Source organism: Ambystoma mexicanum, chromosome 10 (genome assembly GCF_040938575.1).
Source record: "Ambystoma mexicanum isolate Mex_15411 chromosome 10, UKY_AmexF1_1, whole genome shotgun sequence".
NCBI lineage: Eukaryota > Metazoa > Chordata > Amphibia > Caudata > Ambystomatidae > Ambystoma > Ambystoma mexicanum.
The window spans coordinates 1,710,399,172-1,710,421,614 of record NC_090932.1 but is presented as its reverse complement, the minus strand read 5'-3'; the positions used below and the strand labels follow the sequence as shown (position 1 = coordinate 1,710,421,614).

Below are 22,443 nucleotides of genomic sequence, written 5' to 3'. Positions count from 1 at the left end.
CATGTCAGTGTTTCAATCAATATTGGCAGATTGGAAAGCAGTCTATCAGCTCTGTATAAACCTCATTCCAAACCTTCTGGCCACAAGCAGCACACAAACAATTGTCCTCAGCTGTGCAGTGGCAGAGAGGAACATGTGAAGTTCAATGGCCTAAATTGAGAAGCAGTTGTGTAAGGTATATTGTACATTAAGTGAACATTACCACTTACTTGTATCTGCTGTGTGTCCCCCACTGTAAACGCGCTTTCCTCTTGGTTTGCTCAGTTCTATATGTCAATAGCCTTATAGGAGGGGACATTATCATGATTAAAATGGTGTCCTTCACTGAAGTCCTACAAAAAGCAAGCATTGGCAATGCCAACCGTTTTGGTTTGTGCATAGGCATTATGCATTTGTCATGCACTGCTATTAGTTGCCCATATACTCGCACCAATTTGCACCTGCTACCATCAATGGCCAGTTAGTACCTCTCCAGAGGTGCTTGGCAAGTGCCTTTCACATGCCTACACAAAAGCCCAAACTATTGACATTGCCAATGCTTGTGAGTAGGCCATCAGTAGTAACATCAAAGTTCTCCAACTTTCATCCAATCACTGGACTATCACACTCAGGTGATTGCTGTGATGAGTGTGTGGGCCCACTTGTCGAGTGCCATCTAAGCACTTATTACTTACTGTGTTCCTTTCACCCGGATTAAAAACCTGCCTTACTGGATCTATACCTTTGGGGTGCATGAACAAGATCCTGAGTTTCCAGAGGACACACCTTCGAATGACACTTCTAGTTTTGTATTTGATAAAGACACTCAGAGACGGCCACTGGTGTCTGGGCATGGATTCATACTCTTTACTGTTGTGTTAGAAACCTGAAGGTGTCTCCCTGACTAGTCCCTGGGGATCTGTCTTCCAGGTGGCCAGGACACGGCCATCGCTATTGGATCCAGTTCCTGTGGGTGGACCAGTGAGGGAGGCTCATCGGGATGGGGGCTCCTTAGGGAGTGGGACACCGATGGGCGAGATGGTGTATTACCCTCCTTTCAACACCTTTTCCACATCCTACCACGTAGGATATTCCAAAACACTGCCCCCCCTTTTTACAACACGTACACTATCTCACCCCACGGTAGACAACGGTCTAACACCATAGCCATTTACCTGACATGTCCCAATACAAGGGTCAGGCAAAGTCAGGCAATTGACCAGAATCACACACACACACCCACACCTGACAGCCCTTTCCCTTCCCCACAGGGATAAAAGGTGGAGCACAAGACGAGCAAGGCAGACTGCACGACGTGAGAGCTAACTCGGCACTGAAGTTCAAGAGGAGGCAAAAGACGGCGAATGTCGAGAGGGTGACAAGGAGAGAAGTGACCTTGCCCTTTCCGATCAAGGCCCGTGAAACCTCTGCAGACGGAAACATAAGACCGCAAGAAAAGAGCAGCGTGTGTTGCAGCAGGTTGTCAATTGTACACAAGACCCTCCTCTGCTGATAACCAAGCCGGGGAGAGACGCTGGTCTCCGTGGTACCAACCTTGACTCGAAGGAGAAGAAAGCCAAGCGGTTCATCACAGCCGGTAAGTCGAGGGGAGAGTCGATATGAAACCGATATGAAACCGAACCGTATTGTACGGAAAGTAGCAAGCAGCTAAATTGGAACTTTGAAAGGTTTAAATGAAATTATTGAGAAAGAGAAGAAAAACCTGTAACGGAGGCGTCTGGCACCACATGGGTGCTCACGCTGGATCTCTGGGTGATTACCCGAGATTAAGAGACTACCGTAATCAGAAGACCTTGGGAAGAGGCGAGAAGAGGTCAAAGTGGTCATACTGGGGTCTAGTAAAATTCTCTGTACCGTCGAAAGTCTTTGACCGATAGATGAATGCGAAGCTAAGCGACATGAGTCCCGCTTGGTAAAATGAGCGTATGAACAGTGTGTTGTAAAAGTTGGCGAGAGTGTACCCCGCACAGGGAAGCTTACGAAAGGGGCAAAACCCAAAGAACTGTTTAAAGATACATTTATATTCATGAAAGTGAGAAAAGCCACAGCGAACCGGGCGGAGGGAGGCTAAAGTTTGAAAGGGGTCAGAGCCAGAGAGAGGGAGATACGGGGTGGAAAGTTATCACCCAAAGTTCAGTGAACAAGGAACTGTTTAGTTGATTTGTTTAAGACGATTTTGTGAAGGGTCTACGCCCGGAATAGGGGGACCCATGGATGAAGCCTTCATCCACAGACCTACGTAGAACAGAACTTTTTTGTTTGTTTGTTGTTGAACACATCAGGCCCTCGTAGGCAAGAGACATTTTATTGAAAGGAGACTTAACCATCGAAGAACCTGATAGCTGAGACGGCACTGTCGGCTTATCTGTCCCACCTTGCCCCATGCTGAAAACATGGGGAAGGGAGACCCCTGGCAATCACATACTGACTCATGATTTGAGAACACTTCTTTCTTTATTGAAACCCTATCCCACACTTCTTTTGTATTTAGCGTAAGGATTGGCAATTTTCTTTTTTTTCTTTCTTATTTAAGTGCATACAGCCAGTTGTAAGGAACTTTTTACACTACAGAGTTAAAAAGAGTACATTTTCTAAACAATTTATAAATAAAAGAACCCTGGAGAAGAAAAGAATAACAAAAAACAACAGAAACTAATTTACAGAAGATAAAACAGAAAAAACATTGCAATTAAAAAGAAGGATTTTGAACCATTAATTTCATCGACATAGACATAATTAACTTCAATTAGTTCCCTTATTACAGCTAGTTAGAGCCAAACAAACACCTTTTTTTCCTCCAGCATGAGGTTTACCCTCAGCCAGAGGTGATAAGCGGCAGAGTCGACCACATACGACTCAGCCGCATAAAGTAGGCTCCGGAATTGGTCGCTTTCATAGAGTCTGAAATTTGCGTACGCCTTGATGTAGTGCTGACTCAGATTAGGACAAGATGTTAAAATGTGTCTTACTGTTTCAATATGTGAACCACACAGTTGACATAGACGTTCTTTAAATGAGATACCCAACCAGCTGCCCCAAACTCCAAAAACTGGCAAAATATCCGGACACATTGATACAACAAATCGTATCAATGCCAGTGTTAAGACAGATTTCTGAACTCTGACCTGGTGGCCAGAGGTTCAGAAGGCCAGCCTAGTTTCTTGGAACAGGGTAACCTTCTGGACAAGCCAGACCAATCAAGGTAGCATTGGCGGCAGTCAAGACTTGGTCTCAGGAGGAGTGAGGGTGACTGAAAGACCTCAATGAGCACACAGAGTAAACAACACTTGGAAATCACTCCCAGTCAGGTGTATATATATAACTTATATGTACATTTATTTCAAGGCCTTTGAAAGTTAACCACACAATAATAATCACAGTAATACTTTTAGATCAATACAATCCCATCTAAATACATATATACAAGACCAAGTGGCCTAAAGGGTTAATGCACTGAGTGGGTCCACAACCTAAAAGGGGAAGGAAGCAGGTAGTGTAAAGAGTCTTCAGGCAATTCTACATTAAATACAATACTAACTGAAAGGCAGTCTAGTCCCTAAGGGGAGGGGAGCCTATTGCTCAAATGTACTTGCAATGCTGGCGCACACGGTAGTGCATATGGGCGAAAACGGGGTCTCTTCAGGGGTCTGTAGCAGCTCAGGAAGGCATGTGAGGTGATGAAGAATAAGTTCCCACTATTCGAGGAGGATCTCCCCAACAGGGCAGAGCTGGTTCCAAGACTTGGGAATAGTTTGCTAGTTTGCACTAGCAGGGGAAAGGAGAGGGACCCTCAGGGGCCACTCGTGTCTAAAAAGGGTTGGATGCGCTAGGGGCCACTGGTAGGGGCTATTGTCACTTACCGCCCCAGGTGCACTCCGGACCAAACTTCGGCAGTCGAGTCCACTTCGTTTGCATGTTCAAATGCGACAATTTCTGCTGCTCTGTGGCTTTCAGTGGCGTAGATACTTTGATGATTCCCAAACGGGACAGTGGCGATTTCTCTGCTCCTGGTGGATGGATCAGGCCAGTTTCACTGCAGCAGGCTTCAGGGCCAAGAGGGGCACAAATGTAGCGCACCTGCAAAGTTCGTCACCACGGCTGGGCGACACGTTACTCCATACCTGGTAATGCCAAGTGTACGGAATTCGGTGTGAGAGTGCCATGAACACAGATCTAAAGAGGTACCAAGTTTCGAAGGCCTCCTCAAAACCACGGCGGAGACAGAGCAAAGGTCCTGAATAAGCTGGTTAGCCCTCTGGTTGGCCCAGGGACACTTCCGAGAAGTCTTTCTTGCAGGGTTTGATGAAGGTGACAAGTATAGTTGGTCCCACTATTCTAATGAGTCGAAGCATCTTCGCAGACCTTCTAGGACGACCAGATGCAGAGGGGTCCCACGGGACGACAGCAGGCTCAGGGGGCCAAACCTTCCAGCGTGTCACCAGCGGTTCCTCTACTCGGCTTCTTGGTTTCAGGATACTTGGAACCTATCCTTCGTTCAGTGACAACTCCAGAGATCAACATGGTATGGTGTTTTTGGCCCGCTCTTATCCAAAGTTCCCATTGCGCCAAAATGGAGAGGACCCAATGGGAGATCTGCTCATAAACACACACTCCATACGTGGACCAATCACAGACCACGGTGGCCCCAGTCATTCATGGCACTCCAGACTCTCTGGCACCCAGGATGTGTATTGGGGACAGACACCCCAGCCCACATCCTGAAGACACACACACAAGGCATGCAGAAGCCCGCGAAAGCTTGGCGTTTCGCGGGAAACTGCATGTCCAAATAAGGACTGACCCGGGTCAACTCGACCTGGGGATGGCAAAGGGGACAAGATGGCCAAAGGACAGAACAGAGAATCTCGTGGCATGGCCGTTTTGGAGCCAGACAAGGTACATTGTGCACTTGTTACATGTTGCATAAAAGTTGCAACAGTAGAAAAAAACTAAGGTAAACAAAGTCTCCCAGTACAGACTGTCTTAAGGGCATGTCAGTTTCCCCATTAAAAGTGAGCGAAAGCCCAGAGGAGTGCAGCTGAAGGCTGTGCTTCTCTGGCAAAGTCAGTCTAGGGTGTCTAAACAGCAGCAAAAGGTTTGGGGGTGTACACATGGAGGCAAAATTACATACAATTATGAAATCTTTCCGAACACCCTCCTAGGGAAGATCGCCAAAGCATAGAGAATCCCGGGGACAGTTGCAGTCTTATAGGCAATCAGTTTGGCCTCCAGCGAGCATCCACCCCACTTGTCAATCACATTCTTCAAGACCAACCACCTGGCTTCACTGAATCATACAGCGAATGAAGGAGGTGGTAGCCTTTACCCCAAGCCCCAAATACCTGTAAGAATCAGTTTCTTCTACTATGTTTGTCCCCAATGTCCAGTTGAATTTATTTCCCACCTGTGGTCTTTTACCAAAAACCATTATTTTTTTTTCTTTTCATATTGATCCTTAGGCCGTTCTGCATAAATTAATAATGTGTTCAGGGAGCGTTGTAGGCCTATTGGTGTTCTGTCCAGGATAGCGATGTCGTCAGCATATGTAACGGTGTTTACTGCTTCGCCTCCATATTGGGGAGGATAATTGTGAGTAGCCAACAATGCCCTATCCAAATCAGACATGTACAGATTGTACAGTAACGACACCAAGACGCAGCCTTGCTTCAGGCCCATATTTGTCTCAATGGGCAGCGTCAAGGCACCGTCCCGAGACAATCAGACTTGCACCGTTGTTTTATTGTGGAGTTGTGTGATAATACAGTAGTGAAGGATCGATGCCCGACCCCTTCAGCTTAGCCCATAGTTTAAGTTGAATAACTGAATCAAATGCTGAACTAAAATCTACAAAGCAAACGTTTAAAGGAGTTTCTGGGGACTTCTAAGCATCTGAGATAAGATTCATAAGGACCCACATGGCATGCTTTGTTCCAAAGCCCTTTCTGAATCCAAAGTGATGTTTAGCGAGGAGATGTTTCTCATCAGACCATTGGGTGAGCATATCGAGTAAAATTCCCGCAAAGATTTTCGAGCTGGAATCCAGCATAGCCAGAAGCCTCTAACAGCTGGGATCACTCCTGAGACCCTGTTTATATACCGGGATCAGGATAAAATCTCGCCATGAAGTCGGAAAAAATCCAGTTTTACAAATGCGAGTGAAGAGCCTTTTTAGGATCTGAGCCCAAAGGGTAGGCTCTTGCTTCAGCACAATGTTAGAAAGCCTGTCAGGCCCCGTAGCCCTAGATGGCTTGACTTTCTAGATCCTTTCACCATAATCGGAAGCCAACACTTGATGGCAAACAAGAGTGCCCACCATCGGGGAATCCTTAAGGTTGGGCAAGTTGGCTTCCCATGACATGTAACCTTTTTTTACGTGGGCAGCCCAGTTTTAGAGGAAATGGGACTGACCTCTAGGGCCAATTGTCAGCTTCTAAGGGAGCGAATCATGTGCCAAAATCTCTTTGAGTCATGAGTTCGAAAGATCCTATTTAAATACATCCATTTTGCATTTGTATCTTCATAACGGTATCTCTGACACATCGCCTGTAGTCCTGCTTTATTTCAGGCAGTCTGCTCTTCATAACCACCGTGGTCAAAGCACGACACTGCTTCACTTTCCGACACTCCGCGTTGATCAGACGCTTTTTGACTGCAATTGCAGCTTCATAGGGGACCCACGGTGTGTGGCCCTTCAATCTTACTGTCCAATTTCGCTTATCGTGAGCTCTGAGCATTGTTACCATAGATTTTAGGTCCCAATCCTACTTCATGAGGGGCAAATCCCCATTATTTCTACAACTCTTTCATTCCTCGCTTAAGCTGTTTATGTTCAACTGGGACCAGCCGAGGCGATTGCCCTGTAGATTTACAGTAGGGGTGGATTTCAACTTCATCCTGGGGATGCCATCAGAGATCTGCAGAGTTATTTTAAGGGTGACATGGTCACTCGTCAGCACTGCTTTGGGATGTAAAGCCGGGCCCAGTTCACTTATGACTCCATTTACAAATATAAAGTCAATCAAGGAAAAGGAGATACCATTTGACCCAGTGTAATCAGTCCCCGCCTCCCCCATAGGGAGCAGTGTCAGATCAAGCTTGTCCAAAATAGCAATCCAGTCCTTATCACATCCCATACCAATTCTGCCCATTCCCCCCTCAATTGAGGGAGACCCACCCCGCAAAAAGTCTCTATTGAAATCCCCAGCCAATAGGATACCAACCCTTCTGTTTTGCCCCACCCATGAATGCAGTGTTGTTAGGCAGAAACCTGTGCAGTTCCCTTTGGGACCACTGCAAAAGATTTAAGACTACAGGTGGTTGGCAGTAAACCCAATTGGTAGCAGTCTGTACCACCCAGATTTACCTGGTAGCTGTGGCCGAGCAATCAGACTTCTCTCAAGAAGAGTTAGGCAGTATACAGAACATACACAATAGGTCAAAAGAACACAGTAGCACAAGCAAACACTGACCAGATCTTGATGTAAAGAGACATAATTATTTATTTAAAACCACATCTAGTTAAACACACTGGCACCAATATCAAGCAGTTCAAAAACACAGTCACTAAAGTATATACACTCCCTTAAACGGTTATTAGACAAGTCTTAAGTAAAGCAACACTTATTTTCAGACAGCGGTGAGCATTTAACGAAGATGGCACTCTAATAACTTATGTTAAAAGGGAGGGAAAGGCAAAGCATAGATTGAAACAGGTCCCAACACTTTCAGGAGAACACAGCGAGAGGAGAAGGCAGGGTAAAACCGTAAAGTCAAAGTACAAACGGCCGGACCCACTTTAAGAGGCTCCGGGCAAAATGTGTCCAAGGTCGCACGGTTAAAAAGTGCACAAAAGTCTCGAACAAGGTTCAGAAAATAGTTGGACCAAGAGAAAGGGACCAGTTAGGTGGTCAAGGCGGCCAGCCCTGTCTAGAAGGTTAAGGAGTTATTATTACCTTGTAGCAATCTATAGAAAGGGAGGCCTGGCAGACACGGTACCTTAAAAATGGTGAGAACGCTCCAGCGGAGGCAGTTGTTCCTGGCAGCGGGTGCAAGAGGGTGCTTCGTCCGGGGGGAGAGAAGATCTCGTCGTGGAGGAGAGCAGACGGTCGTTGCACTGCCAGGGAAGAAACCACCCGTGGAGTTCTCAATTAAAAGGAGCGGTCCTTTTATTCGCTGTTCAGGGGTAAGTGGCTATCCGGTTGCCGGGGTGCTTGGCACGGGCAATTCGACCACTTGGACGTCCTGGAAGCGAAGAAAGAAGGTAAACTGGTTGTTCCCACCAGTCAAGGGAAGAAGACTGTCCAGCAGGGAGATCTCCTCTGTCGTTGGGAAGTGTTGAGTCGGTTCAGCAGGGATCCACCGGTGGTGTCGTCGTAGCAGGTCGGCTCAGCTTCTCCCTCTTCGGATTTTCAGGACCTTCGGCGACTTCTGAAGTTCCAGTCCCAAAAGCCCTGCTTTTATGCAAGACACCCCCATTCATTCAGCCTAGCTGTCAATCAAACATGCTAAGTGGTGAGCGGGGTGGCTCACCACTTGGGCCAATCCCGCAAGAGTGCGACTTGAGTTGGCAAGGCAACTTAGTCCAAGGTGCCTAAACCCCTCCCACACCCCCTGTGGTACCCAGACAGAGTGGCACCACTTTGGAGGGCTTCTGTGTAGAAGCCCGCCAAAAGTGCAACAAAGGGCTCGACCTTTGGTTTGGAGTTACAGAGGCGAACACAAACGCCATTTTAAAACCGAGTTCTGGCAAAAAGACCCTACCGGTGAATTAATATTAAATAAATAAACTGGCGGTATCTTTAACATTGCACCAAAAAGTGGTGCGTTTAAAATATATGGGAAAATCCCATAGGGAATATTCTTAAGGAATATTACACGTGGTAACCACTGCCACCAGCCCAGCCAGAAACTCGACGAGGGAGGACTGCACAGTACCCCCTCGAAAAACAGACCCAGGGGCAATCGAACTACCCCTACCAGTACTTCCACATTATGATGGTTTGTACTGGTTCTGTTCACAATTTAGGACTAGTAAAGCCAATGGTGACTTTACATGCCCTGGGAGACAGTAGTCAGTCCCAGGGTATGGAGTCTATGTTTGGGGGTCACTATGACACCCCTGTGTTACTGCACTGAGGGTGCTGTGTAACACACATCACAAAAACACATGAAGCCCTATGGAGTAAAAGACCCCACAGCCCATTAAACACATCTAGAGTCAAAGAAACACACTCAAATCATGTCCAAGAGTGAGGGTAAAAGAGTCTCACTCTTGGCAGGAGAAAAAAATAAACCCAAGAAATCCAGCAAAGCCGCTGGGGGACTCACTAGGTTAGGAATTTCAGCCCAAACAGAGAATTCTCCCTAACACGTGTGTCAAGGACCGCCTCGATAAGTTTGCATGTAGATTTTCCCCACAGAGTATCATATAGACCCAACACTGAGGTGTCAATTTGAGTAGACGGGAAGCCCACCAGTACCGCAGCTAATAGATTTTCGTGTGCCCTAGTTTTCTGCTAATTCTCTAAGCGTATACACATTTTTCAGCCCCATGCAGAATCCCCCTTTGGGGCGACCCTTGATTACATGCTCGGGGAGAAACCATCCATGTGAAAAGGGGTCATAAACCACGTTTCCTGCCGGACAAAGACATAAGACAGTTGTAGTTCATTACAACCTGCAGGATTTAACGTAAAGGAACGATGACCCTGAGTGTTCCAAGATGGCATAGTAAAGGACACCATCTGATCGAGCCCAGGTCCTTCCTCCTCAGCTTGTGCTTTCAAGCATCTGCCCTGAATTCTGACAGCATTTACATGGTTTTCAATCTCAGACATTGAGCAAGAACTAAGGGCTGCGTTTGTAGCCTAAGACATCACCTCTTTCTGCACATCCCCAGCTCTACATAGGACACTCTTATCCCTCCTGGTATCAGCATATTCAAACATCAAAACTTCCACGCGCAGTTCACTAAATAACTTCACATTTGAGCAAACCCGTTCCGTTATCATGGGTGAAACAAAGGTCACCAGACCCCAGTTTGACACACTATTGTACTTAGGAAGCTCTATGCACTCAATATCTTCAGTCATGATTGAGGCCAAGTCTGGTATTATGTGGAGCAAATTCAATAGCCACAACCTATTGAAAAAAGTGCTGGAGGCGGGGGTGCAGGTTCCACAATTTTAAGATGTTTTGACGGGAGTCTTCTGGAATTCCCGGTTGGTAGTGTCGGGAATTGTATGGCTGCTAGGGTGGACCATTCATGTGCAGCCCCAAGGTCTGGCCGACACCGCCCGGCTTGTTTTCTTGCACTTTTCTGCCTGGCCTGTGGACCAGTGTGGCAAATTGCATTTTCCTCCATAATTTGGTTTTCTTTAGAGGAACCAGCTGCTCTCACAGTGGATGCAGTTTTCTCAATCGTATTTTGAACAGTGTAGCCAGAGGTGGCCCTCACACTGTATGACCCCTTGGAAACAGTTCCGTTACTCAGTGCTGGCGTATGGAACCAATTGTCTAAAGGGCCATGCAGTGTGACTTCTCTTGTGGAATCATCTGCTAATTGGTTGTTTACAACAAATGTTATGTTTCCGCAGGTCTTGCGACTAATAGTTCTAGGAGAACGCTGTGTGGCACCTTTGCTCTTTATATTTAAGTTTGGGGCTGAGCCATTGGCCCCCAGCGGAATCAATGTCTTGTTGATGTATTTATTTTGCACTTGCCTGCCAGGTTCATTTGGTGCATTCATTAAGGGGTGCTCCATGGCGATGATCTCAAGCGCCTGCTCTCTAGAGTTTTCTGTGACGCTGACTATTTCACAGTGGTCCAACTGCGTAACCAATGCCTCGACCTCGGCTGCGTCCCGAGGAGCATTGATTACCTTCTTCCTTTCAGTCGTTGGCCTACTCCTCTTGGTGTACTTTGTAACTTCAGGTCTGTGGCCACTATTCCCCTCGCGATTAACAATGCTCAGGCAATTTGTATTTGAGGCGATGGCGATGTCAGCCACAAGGCCCAGCATTCGATTTGTTCTCGCTGCCCCTCTGCTAAATTAGTACATAGTCGGTGCAGAGCATCGAGTTTGTCAGCCAAAAAACCCAGGGACAGTGAGCACTTTTCAGTACTAGCTGAACGACTCAGTTTGTGAGTTATCGCCAGGGAGCGAGGCAACTGGTCATCGTCATATACAGAGAAATCAGTGTCACAATCCTCAGTGTCTGAGGGGCCCTCCATTGCTGAGCCCAGTTTCTCTAAGTCACGGCTCGCAGAAAGATACTCTTGTCAAGCTGTTCACACTCAGCTGGTAAAGAATTCTGCTTTAAGCTCATGCATAAGTTTAGCAGTGACCCATTATTGTCAATCGAGCATAGGCTGTCGGAATCCACCGCCATTGCAGCAGAATATGAAGTGTTGTCTGGGTTAAGAAGTGGCAGTGGTAACAAAGGGGCATTTTCAGATCTACCAGATCCCTGTGCAGGCTCGCCAGCAGGCAGTATGATCTGGTCCTTATTTGGAACAACAGGGGGCTGGGCTTTATTTTAAAAAAAGGCAGAGATATCCTTCTGGGATGACACCTTGTTTTTCTTTGGGTCGTTCTTCCCCCTTTTTTTTTTTACAAGGTGGCAACGATATGCCATTTTTGTCCATTGCGGTGCTCCAGGCTCGTTTACCTGCACTAAGGGCCGTTGGCGATTGGATGCATCAGAACTGGCTCAAGCTCAACGGCGACAATACCAAGGTGCTGGTGGTGGGCTGTCCCCCGGATTCCTCACTGTGGACTGCTGCCTTTTGGCCCCCCCTCCTTGGGTCTCCTCCGCCCCAGTAAGAAAATTCCCAATCATCTTGCCTTTAGAAGAGCGCTTAAGACCACTCTCTTCTAGCACCTTACTTTATGTGTCTGTGTTAATTGGTCAGTCCTCCATTTTCAGCGCCATGATGCCTTCGGGCGACCGTGCGCTTTACAAGTGCAGATAACATAACAGAACTAACCCCTTCACTGCGTAGGCTCTATCTGGTGACCTTACTTTTTGTCATTTTTCTCGGTGCCAGTGTGATAGAGCTGAGTGGGGCCAGGTTGACCATAAAATTAGTCAGAGGAAAGTATCAGGGATACAGAAATAACTTGAGTAACAGTAGGGACCAGTCACGGCGGACTCTTGTAGCACACTACAGTGGATCAACAAGTGTCTTGAGCCAAGGCCTCCCCATGAATTCAAACCAGGAGGGGCCTGGTAGAATGAGATAAAGACAAGTTATGTGGGCAGCAAATGCCTTCAAGAAGCGAGTGGCAATGCAGAGAAGCTTTCAAATGTGAAGGCCCTTACCGACAGCGGCCCCACCGCAACCCACAGCAGAAGGAAAAAGAGCACCCACAGCACAGACCAGCAACCACTCACACAAGCCCAAGTCCATGAAACATGCGTCAGCACCGAACCCACGCCAATCACGGGACTGCTGCCTCCAAGCTCACCCGCTATGGACTCCACTGGTGAAACCAGCCGGCAGCGCTGTGTACAATCACCACCGCACCGCCCGGGGGTCTGCCTCACCGTGGACCAAGCAGGGGCGTTCAGAACAGCTCTCCTGTCTCCTCTCGACTGCAGCCCCACTCCTTGTCTGCAGTCCGAAGTCAGAGGAAAGCACCCTCAAACGTGGGCGAACGTGTCAAGCCGCAACTCAATGCGCACTGAAAGACCGTAAGAGGCTGCTTCCGACACAGGATTGGCAATAGGTTTTTCATAGTGTAGGCCCTTTTATTTTGACACGCCACTAGGACTGCCTTATTTTCATTTGATGGTCGATGCTTGCTCCCATTTTAGATTTAGTTTTAGGTTAGGCGTTTTTCCACCCTGCATTTATTGTTCAATAAAAACCTTTGAACTGTGATCACTTGTGTCTGTCTTTACTGTTGCCACCATGAATTCCTTACAATACACAGACAGACATACAAACACGGACACTCTGGGACATCCGCTGACACACAGACATGGATAGTCACAAACATCCTCTTACAGACACTCAGAGACAGCCATTGGTGTCTGGGCATGGATACATACTCAGACACAAACTCGGGGACAGCCGCTGACACACAGACATGGATAGTCACAAACATCCTCTTACAGATACTCTGAGACAGCCACTGACAGCAATACAATGATCATCACACACAGACCCTTACAGACACTAAGTGACAGCCATTTAAAGCTGGACATGGAAACTCACAGAAAGATACTAAAAGACGACTCCTTCTGTTTGTTTTTAACATTTCCTGGACACAATCCTTGAAGACCAAAAATAAAGTGTGTGTCTGCTGCAACACCATCATTTATAGGCACCCTCCAGCTCTTTTTTTTGACCGTTCACCTTGAACTTGGAGATGGTTTAATTGACTATTAATCACAATCCGGAGGCCACAACACACCTCACACCTTGTGAGGGCACTCGGAGGAAGCACGAGACTTGGGTGCTGACATAGACATACAGAGATAGGCAGTCACTAACAGCCGAGTCTGGTTTTGCATAGACACACACTTACACTTGCAGAGAGATAGAGACATCCCCTGACTGCTGGGCACTGACACGCAGAGACAACCATTGCCTGCTGAACATTGACACCCACAGACACACATCAACAACCACTAGCTGCTGGATAATGACACTCACAGACACATCAACAACCACTGCCCGCTGGATATTGACACTCACAGATGAACCTCTCAACATCATCAAGTGCAAAACCATGGTTTTACACCTATCAGGAAATCCGAAAACCAACATCACATTCATCCTGGTGTACAGACCACCGGCATACGATGCAACCTTCGTCGACAACTTCATAGAAGCCATCACCAACATAGCCATCAAGCATGAACATCTAATAATCCTGGAGGACTTCAACATTTGGTTCAAAGGAAAACACGCCAACTCCCAAAACTCTCTAATTGGACAGCTAAAAACCATGAAACTACAGCAGTTGGTCAAAGGGGCAACACACTCGGCAGGACACACCCTTGACGCAATCTTCGCAAAGGATAAACTTATCACCACAACACCACCAATACAAATACTGTGGAGCGACCATCTCATCATCCCATTCGTGATCAGACTACCAACTCTACTCTGCATCCATCCCCCCAAGCTCACAACCATCACAAAAAGAAACTGAAAAACCGTCAAAGCAAGCAACCTAATGGAACAGCTGGAGATGACCACACCCTCAACTACAGAACTAGAGCTGGCTGACCTAGACGGGAAAGCGGAGCTACTCCCCAAATGAATTGCTGACACAATTGAAAACGTCGCCCCGGAAAAACCATGTACGCCCTCAAAAAAAAGGGCAATGGCAAAATGGTTCACCCCGCTACTAAGCAGCATGAAAAAGGACAAGAAGAAGTTGGAATTGGAACGGAGGAAAGAATACAACCAAGATAAGAAAATATGGTTCCAGAAACAAATCCGTGCATACAAGAAGGAAATACAAAAGGCGAAGAGAAGGCATTATGATGACAGAATCACCAATGCCACCAACACACAAAAAGAAATGTTCAACATCATTAAAGAAATGAGAAACCCACCTGGTTGCGACAACACTCCAATCCCCTCAGAGAAACTTTGCAACGACCTGGCAGACCATTTCAAGAACAAAATCAGCAACATCCGACAAATCATACAAAACAGACCAACCAACCATAACACTCAACCAACCGGACTTAACGAAGAGCCACAGCACAAACTCTAAAACGTTCCTGAAATATCAGCAGAGGCATTAGCCAAGCTGGTAAAAAACAGCAAAAAAGCAGGATCACCCATGGATACCTGCCCCCCTGACATCTACAAATCAATCCTTGCACAATGAACACCATCAGAATACTACAGAAACCTCCTAAATCTCTCACTCACAACAGGAACCGTACCAAGATCCTTCATATTAGCATATTTCAAACCACTTTTAAAAAACACAACTGGCGATGTGGAAGACCTCCAACTACAGACCAATCTCAAACATTCCCTACCTAGCAAAACTCCTAGAAACGTCTGTATAAAAGTTAACCCAAGAACATGTAGAAAAACACCACCTGCTAGATCAAGCACAAGTCGGTTTCAGACCCGCAAGAGGAACAGAATCGGCACTACTATCCATCTGAGACGACATTAAAACAAACGCAGACTCCAACACAACCTCAGCTTTGATTTTGCTCGACCTCTCCGCAGCCGTCGACACAGTTAGCCATGACACCCTAACCAAAAGATTGGAAAATATAGGTATAATGGACATGGCACTAATCTGGATTAAGTCATTCCTAGCAGACAGAACAGAAACAGTATGGATAAAACCCTTCAAATCTACTCCACGAGTAAACGACTGTAGAGTACCACAAGGGTCCTCACTATCACCACTATACTTCAACATCTACCAGACTCCAGTAATCCGAATCTTCAAAAAATACAAAATCTCATGATACAACCATGCAGACGACACTCAAATCATCTACAAAATCGTAGACACTCAAGCCGATCAATCAACCCTAATTGAGTGTCTAAAAGAAGTCTTCAACTGGATGAATGCCAACAACTTGAAAATCAACCCAGGAAAGACAGAAATCATGATTATATCCAAAAACCAAGAGAACAACACCTACCTCCTTGGCTGACGGAAATGGGAACCGCGCCAACACCATCTAAGGTAGTAAAAAATCTAGGAGTCCTGATGGACAACACACTAACCTTCGAACCACAAATAAATGCAATAATCAAGAAATGCTTCTTCCTCCTTCACACAAGAAGAATCTTACCTTTCCTCTCCTTCACTCACAAAACACTCACAATTGTCACCCTCATCATGTCAAGAATCGACTACGCTAACAGCCTCTACCTCAGGATGCCAGAATACCTCCTGAAGAAACTACAATGCATACAAAATGCAGCAGCCAGACTCCTCCTCAAACTTTCCAGAAGAGATCACATTACTCCAGCACTAAAAATACTACATTGGCTCCCAGCCAAACAATGCATCACCTTCAAAACAATGTGCATAACACACAGAGCAATCAGTGGTCAAGGAGCTGAATTCCTGCAAAAGAAAATAACAATCTACAAGCCAACGAAACCCCTCAGATCAAGCAATGAAATCCGCATGGAACCAAAACCATATCTCAAGAAAAAACTAGGGGGCTCCTCCATCTCCCACTTAGCCGCAAAAACCTGGAACAACATCCCAAAAGAAATCAGAAACACCAAAGACCACCTACAATTCAGAAAACTACTAAAAACCTGGCTCTTCAACACCACAGACTCAAATTGAAAGAACTAAACAAGCAGACAGGAAACACAATGAACAATATGACAGAATCTAGGATGACAATGACAACACCCGAAAAGTCCCATAATAACAAGAGAGACGACGCTAGGTCAAATAGGACACAAGCGACACCCCCCAGGAGGACATAAATTAGCATCCCTGCCCAACTCCATCCAACAACCTCACCCTCTCCATGATTTTTGGATGTTAGCCTGAGTCACATCTAGATAGAAATGTGAAGGTAGCAATGCCACACTTAGATGTAATTCTGAATGACAGCATGTGCCACACTCAGATGGAATCGTAAACATTAGTCTGAGTAACATCTAGATAGAAATGTGAAGGTAGCAATGCCACATGAAAGCTGTAATTCCGAATGACAGCATGTGCCACACTCAGATGGAATCGTAAAAATTAGCCTGCGTAGCATCTAGAAATGTGAAGGTTAGCATGTCACACACTTGGAGTGAATCGTGAACATTAGCCTGTGTCACATCTATATAGAAATGTGAATGTTAGCATGTCCCACACTTAGTTGAAATTGGGAATGATAGCATGTGCCACACTCAGATGGAATCGTGAACATTAGCCTGCGTAGCATCTAGAAATGTGAAGGTTAGCATGTCCCACACTTGGAGTGAATCGTGACCATTAGCCTGTGTCACATCCATATAGAAATGTGATTGTTAGCATGTCCCACACTTAGATGAAATTCGGAAAGTTAGCATGTGCCACACTTAGATGGAATCGTGAAAATTAGCCTGAGTAACATCTAGATAGAAATGTGAAGGTAGCAATGCCACATGAAAGCTGGCATTCCCCACTTATACAATAAAATAACCAAATAATGAGACACCAATGGACACACCCCAGTAGGGAATGAGACCAGGAACAATTGCGAGTGATTAAAAGAGAGGTCTTTGTATAAAGTTAAAAGGGGGCACGCAGAGGACTCTGCTACTCCGAGAGCGCTCTGCCTAAAATACAGAAAACACACATTATATTACAAAAACAGGCCATTGATGACATGTTCTATAGGGGATACAATAAGTATTGCTCATTGGTTGGAGAAGACAAGACATTACAGATTATATAATCGTGTTGCTCCAGGATTGGTGAACGCTGAACTTGTAAATTCTTGAGGCACATGGGTCAGCTGGGCTCATCAGGGAGGGGTGCGGGGTCAGGCGATGTCCGTGCAGTTATATTTCTTTCTAAACTAACACTTCACACTAATCGTAGTCATGCAAGATTTAATATAGTGCATAAACTTCAACATAATATATATCACATAGACATTTTACCTGGGCCACAGGGAGAAGAAAGGTATATGGGTCCAGGTGCCTTAGCTAACACAGTATTTCAGAATACATTGGTTAAGTGTCTATTGGATCAAACAAGGGTGTTTTACTCTTTGTTAGTACAGGATGAATATAAGGCCTTGCAGGATTAGTTATATGGGGGTGAACTGGGGTGGCACAGGAGCAGGGGTCTTGCAACTTTTACATCAACGGAATATGAGGTTAGGGGGGTTGAGGTTTATAACATTCTCAAGGAGGGGTTTGTCAGTGCAAAGGCAGGTTTGTGGAGACTGATGGTTTTTCTATGGCCAGGCTCTAGCCCGGTCACACACAGGGCGTGATCTCAGAGGAAGAAGAGAGATACAGTATTAGCTCGCAAATGAATAAACTAAACTAAACTAGCTCGCAACAATTCATGCCCAAGCTTCTGTGAGAACAGAACAGCCGCAGAGTCGGCAGAGGGAAGGAGGTGGGGATGGCTGGCTGTGCACGGTGAGAGAAGGGGAGAGGTGCAGCCTGTGCGGCCTAGTAGAAAATGGAGTCTGTGGTTTATACAAAAATGGAGTCGCTTGCTCATAGGACATGCACCTTTAAGTATCATTCAATGGCTACCTCACACCTTGGCGCTACACTTAGATGAAATTCTGCCACACTTAGATCGAATTTTGAATGTTAGCATGTGCCACACTTAGATGGAATTTTGAATGTTAACATGTGCCACACTTAGATGGAATCGTGAACATTAGCCTGAGTCACATCTAGATAGAAATGTGAAGGTAGCAATGCCACACTTAGATGTAATTCCAAATGACAGAATGTGCCACATTTAAATTGAATCGTAAACATTAGCCCGCGTAGCATCTAGATAGACATGTGAAGGTTAGCATGCCCCACACTTAGATGGAATTGAGCATGTTAGCATGTGCCTCACTTAGATGGAATTGTGAATGATAGCATGTGCCACACTTAATTGGAATCATGAACATTAGCTTGAGTCGCATCGAGATAGGATCATGAAGGTTAGCAAGTGCCACACCTAGATGGAATTGTGAATATCGGCATATGCCGCACTTAGATAGAATGTTAGCATGTGCCGCAACGTGGAAATCTAGCACAACACTACTAAGCAACGATGCCAATAACCAACCCACTAACAATGTCACCCCTCTGCATACACCTCTCAAACTTTAAACAAACACAACCACAATCCTATAGCACAACAAACTGCACAAACTTCACTACACTGCATCAACAAAACAAACCACACATAGACTCGCACAACAGCACAGGACGGCCACCTAACAGAAAGCACCCCAAGCCCAGTGAACGGTGTTAACCGTGTTGAGGCTGCCAACAGCACATCACTGCTCTCTTGCACATTTAATGCTCATTCCCACTAACTCACCCCCTGTTCCCTTTTCAGATCAACCAGAGCACCAGGGGACCACTCCAGTGGTGATAGTGCGCGGTACAAATATCCTTTAACATTAACATTAATAGACACACATCAACAACCACTGCTTGCTGAACATTGACACCCATAGACACGCATCAACCACTGCCTGCTGAACATTGACACTCACAGACACACATCAACAACCACTGCCTGTTGAATATTGACACTCACAGACACACATCACACAACTGCCTGTTGGATATTGACACTCACAGACACACAACAACCACTGCCTGCTGGATATTGACACTCACAGACACACATCAACAACCGCTGCTTGCTGGAATTTAAGGATTTCAATCAGGCTAGCACACCTTAGTCTCGGCCCAGTATGCAGCGCACAATTGAAATGCCTATCTTTTGATGTTAGATTGAATATTGAGATGGTACACCACTCATATCACACCCCCTTTCAAATAACCCGGGTAACAATGGACCATGAACCAGGCTGGTTGGTAAAATATAATATTTATTTAAATATTAAAAGAAATCATACAATGTTTAATATGGGGCAGCAATCACCAATGGGGTGATAAGAACAATAGGAATGTAAGCAATGCACTTAATTGAACCTTCTATTTACAAATCTACAAAACACCAGGGAATAGGAGCACTTTTTGATTTTAGGTAAGATAGCACTTGTTAGAATTTCCCCCTGCAATGTTCACTCAACCCACAAATAATCAATTCTGAGTGGATAAACAGAAGCAGCAGGTAATCAGGAATGACAATGGAAAACAGAATTGAAATCTGATCTTCCCTCCGCAAATAAGAGAGAAAAACTGATTATAAACCATTGCAATGCTAAAAATGACACTCGGAAATGGATGAATAAATGAATGAATGTGTGTAAAAACCTTGAAACAAATATTATTCCTCACTACAGCAACAATGTACAGGTACGAAGAATCACAAGCAATGGATTAGCAAGAGCATACAGTTCAAAAATGAGTGGCAGGTTTTTAAAACAGGTTTGCAGCAAATGACACGTTGGAAAATTAGCAAACTTTGCAATTCCTGCCTGAAATTACCTAAACGGTTTTTAATAAAAACGGGTGAAATATTGTAAATCTTTTTTGTGTGGGGCTGTAGCTATAGATCATAGGTACAATATGGAAGTGAAATTAGGTCTCTAGCTGGTAAATTCAGTGAGTTATGCACTTTCCTTTTTCACCGCTCAAGAGAGCGGTGAAAAAGGAAAGGAAATCAGTTTTGAGAAGAAAAAAGTCTTTAAAGTTTCTTTATAAAATAGTCTTTGGCACCAAAAGGCAGTTCCTTTTGTTGGGTCATTTTTTTTTCTTTAACTTCAACTTCTGTCAAATGTAATTTCCTTCCAGGTAAGGTAGGGGTTTCTCATCTTAATTGAATGTTATATTGCCCCTTAAACTTGACAGGTTAGTGTCCCAGGACTTCTATTGTCCCAGCCTGGAGCACAGACGAATGTCTGACGACCGTGTGAACTTTCTTTGTCCTGGCCCATTCAAAGTTTTTCAAGCTGGCAATTTTCACTTCGGTGTCCTGGATATATGGTGTGTCTCCCTTCCTTGGGGAAGTTTCATGACTGGCAACTGGAATTACTGTTTTTTCTGAGAACTTGCAAATCCAGCCCATGTGTTTTAAACTCTTTAATTTCTTATTTTAGGTCCTGAATTAAACAATCCTGTAAAAGAAGATAGCCTATGGGTGTATTATCACCACTAACATCATCCCTTTACATTGCTAAGTAGCAGGCTTTCATTCCCAATTTATTTTTAAACAGGCCAATTTTTTCTTCAGTCAGCAAAGCCCATTTTTCCACATGTGTTAAAACTGCTAGCATTTCTTTCTTTAAATTTGGTTTGGTAGCTCCCTCAGATGCCCACACTGTTTTTGCAGCTGTAGTTATTTCCTTGAATGCAGGAGTTTTATCTAAAGTACAGATACATTTACACTTGACCTGGCTCAGAGAGTCTCTTTGAACTGCTGAGCCTGGATACATTTGGAAATAAATAAACGCGTGTTCCCGTGCGAGTGAAGGTAAAGTTGCTTATTGATTTCTCTGAGAGCTGGTTTGACTGGGCCTGTCACTCAGGAATTATGCCTGGTTTTGGTGAAGCACAGTGAAATATCCTGGGCATGACAGGGCCTTTTGAATCACAGTGGTTTCAGAATGAACAGATGGAATTAGCATCAAAGCAGCATTTTGAAAGGGTGAAAATGTTTCATTTTGAAGAGAATTGTTGACTTTTGCAGCAAAGCAACGCAGCCTGTTCACTTGATTCCATATATATTTCAGAACACACTGGCATATGCCTGAAGTGTGCTAGGCAGGATGGTGCAGCCATTTTTTTGTTGCTGCCAAAATGCAGTTTTGAGGTCCTGGTGTGCACAGGAGCCAGCGCAGCCAGACTGCTGTTTCTTGCGCAAATGCAGCTTAGTGATGTGGGGCAATGCCGTTGAGTGGGTCAATATATCCCACAATATTGACACCCACTGACACACATCAACAACCACTGCCTGCTGGATATTTACACTCATAGACACACATCAACAACCACGGCCTGCTGGATATTGACACTCACAGATACGCATCAACAACCACTGCCTGTTGGATATTGACACCCACAGACACACATCAACAACCACTGCCTCTTGGATATTGACACTCACAGACACACATCAACAACCTCTGCCTGCTGGATATTGACACTCACAGACACTCATCAGCAACCACTGCCTGCTGGATATTGACACTCACAGACACACATCAACAACCACTGCCTGCTGGATATTGACACTTATAGACACAAAGGGACCATCCGAGGCAGCCACTGACTGCTGGACTTGGGTACTGACAACAAACATTTTCATACAAACAACCACACACTGACAAGCCTAAACCTAACCGTTTGCCAACACCCTTAGCCGCAAGTACGTTATAATGCCCCCTGCAAACTACCCCTTTTCCATAAGCCCAATCACTAACCCATACCCTACACCTATGCACTAAAAGAGGACAATAACCTTATCCTCGATCCTTGGGTACTAATGTCTATACAAACGCCCCTAGCTGGAAGTGTTGATTTTTAAATAATTAAGGTTACAAGTCATTAAACGTCTATCAGGTTTGGATATATGAGCATGAAGGTATCAATGAGGTAACTACTTTACAACAAAACAAAGTACTGACATCTGGCACTGCAACCTTAATTCACCATTTCAAAAGTATGTGTTATAGTCAATTTAGTGGCGTGAACATCTCTCCTCCCTCCCTCTGTTCTATGGAATCTAGGACTGAAGGGGGCCTATTGGCTTTAAATTAATAGCTGCACATCTCATGATGTCTGCTTCTATTCCTACATTTTCTTGGTCCAAAGCACTTGCATCCATGTGTGTTCGAGCACTTTATG

General features: G+C 45.2%; 1 protein-coding gene across 1 annotated transcript in view; it reads left to right on the top strand.

The window, feature by feature from the left end:
• Positions 1-22,443, top strand: part of LOC138492758 (zinc finger protein 91-like) — a 237,196-nt gene that overhangs the window by 18,941 nt on the left and 195,812 nt on the right. The gene's annotated exons all lie outside the window — the stretch shown is intronic.